The sequence below is a fragment of the Buceros rhinoceros genome, unplaced genomic scaffold, assembly GCF_000710305.1.
Source record: "Buceros rhinoceros silvestris isolate BGI_N320 unplaced genomic scaffold, ASM71030v1 scaffold37199, whole genome shotgun sequence".
Classification (NCBI taxonomy): Eukaryota; Metazoa; Chordata; class Aves; order Bucerotiformes; family Bucerotidae; genus Buceros; species Buceros rhinoceros.
The window spans coordinates 34,669-36,949 of record NW_010432783.1 but is presented as its reverse complement, the minus strand read 5'-3'; the positions used below and the strand labels follow the sequence as shown (position 1 = coordinate 36,949).

The 2,281-nt window shown below is 37.8% G+C and overlaps 1 protein-coding gene across 1 annotated transcript in view; it reads left to right on the top strand.

Annotated features, from left to right (window-relative positions):
- LOC104500276 (type II inositol 3,4-bisphosphate 4-phosphatase-like) overlaps positions 1 to 2,281 on the top strand; it is a gene marked incomplete at its 5' end in the record, with an annotated part of 24,614 nt that overhangs the window by 5,856 nt on the left and 16,477 nt on the right. The gene's annotated exons all lie outside the window — the stretch shown is intronic.

Sequence of the window (2,281 nt, the reverse complement as noted above, 5' to 3'; positions counted from 1 at the left end):
TAGGGAAAAGCTTTTTAAAAGGTCTTTTTTTATTCTTTTTAACCACTGCAGTTCATCTGGATTTTTTTTTGTGCCTTTCCAGGTTGCTGTCTAAATACAGGAAGGATTACCTTTGTGAGACTTTCACTTATTTTAATAACTAATTTTATAAAAGCCAGCTCTGGCTTTGCCATTCTTGTTTGGGTGGTTTTATATGCCTTCTAGATTTCTCCTTTAGACAACTTATTGTAATTAGAAAACAATTATTGTTGTAATTTGAAAGGAAAATGCATCTGACATCTTCAAGGAATCACATGACTTCAGTAGTCCTGTTGATAAGAAAAACAAAGTATTGTGTAGCTTTTATTGACAAACTCAAGCTTTAGCAATATTGTAAATGGGAATTATTTGGATTCCTTGTGAAAACAAAATGCTCAGGCTTTTTTCTGACTTTGTAAATGACATTTTCTTCTTAAACCCATGGAGAGATGTTTTGGCCTTTTTTTAAAACTTGCAGCACACTTGATTATCCCTATCTGAAAATTCGGACTTGGAGGTAGTACCTGCACAGTAGTTTAATTATTCTAACAAATGACAAAAATCACAACTTCAGATTCAGTTTTTCAAAGTGATTCTTAGTCTCCCTTGCTATCGTGCTGCTGTCCTGTCGGGTTTTTTGTTTGGTTTTGTTGTTTGGGGTTTTTTTCTGTGATATAGTGGGGATATATGGGGCAATATATGGGGAGAATGGGAGGAAAGAGATTGTGGAACTATGTGTGTGCATTAGGTTCTCACAGACAAACATGAATTTTTGCATGTAATAGGTTGAGTACAAATTTAAGTGCTGCTCCTGGAAAAACATCCTTTGATAACTTCTTAGGAAGTAGATATAGAAAGGTAAAACAGAGAAAAGACCCTTTTGTGTCTGGGACATCATCATTTGAAATGTCCTGGTAAAAAGTATCAGCCCGCTTCATGGAGAACAGGTGGGACTAAACACAAAACAAAACAAACCCACTCAAAACAAACAAAAAAACCCCCAAAGCAAAGTACTCAATAAAAAAACCCCAAAAGCTGCCAACCCAGAGCCCAAAACTATCATCTATTTTGGCAGTTACTGTTCAAGAGGAGAATTAGTCCTTAGTTTCTTGAGCTCACCCTGACATCTGAGGATTGTCATTTTCTTGTTAATGAAACAACGATGTTGGGTTGACAGAAGCTGTCAGTATTATTGGCAAAACTGATTTAGTTAATTAGAAGAATCTCAGCAAAAGAGGAGGAAAATAGGAAAGCATTACAGCATATTTTAATGAAGTAGTATAATAAAGCCCAGAGACTGGTGTGGGTTGATCCTAGGCACAGGACTTGGAGATTTATTAATTTTTTTGTAATGGACAGTACTTAAGTTTGTGTGGTTTGAGGTCTCAAGCTGTAAAATGTGTGAAGGTGCTTGAACAGGGAGGTATTCAGGGGGTTGTTTGTAAAGAAAATATGCTGTTGTCATATGCCATAGCTATCAAGCATCTACTGGTCTTCGTAACAGTAAGTTAGAATTTACTTTTTTAAAGTAAAATCACTAATAAAGGCAAAATGACTCTAAAAAGGCTTCCAGTTTCTCATCAAAGACTAACAATTAAAGAGATCTCAGCAGAGTGATGGGAACAGAAAACAATACATCTGCAATCACTGAAACATCATAATGTTCAACTTTTGAGTTGCAACAAACATTTTATTATTTTAGTCTTTGAACCTGTGGTCTTGCTTTAGGCCTTTTCTGAAGGACCTCTGTTAAAACCCGTTTTGATTAGATAAACGAGAAAGTCTGTGTCTCTTCAGTAACTTGGTCTGTTTTCATTCTCTGTAAATCAGCCTACACAGGCAATAACGGTGGCCGCAAGTCGTCAAGCTGAAATTTCTATTAGTAGATGTTGTTTTGACAGCAACAGTTTCCTTGCAGCGCTCGCGGGAAATGCATTCCTTTGAGTTACAGACCATTCAGTGGCAGATTAATGGGAGCTTGGGCTAAGGCAGCCTTTTCCAGAACCCTACTGATAGAAAGGTGCTGTTGGAGGATTTAGAGGGCTGTCCAAAGTCATTCTGAGTTAGGGAGCTGCGGGTGTGTGTGTTAAATGACAATCGTTTGTCTCCAAGTAACCTTATCGAAGTAGTCAAACTGAACTTTCCTTTCTCAGCTTTTCCCCCATTTACTGTTTCTGGAAAATCAGTGAAGAGAAGGGGTAGGGGGGGCTGGTGGTTAGTCAGGTGTTCTGGCCGGTCTGGGGTTGCTTTTGTTAGTGATGGC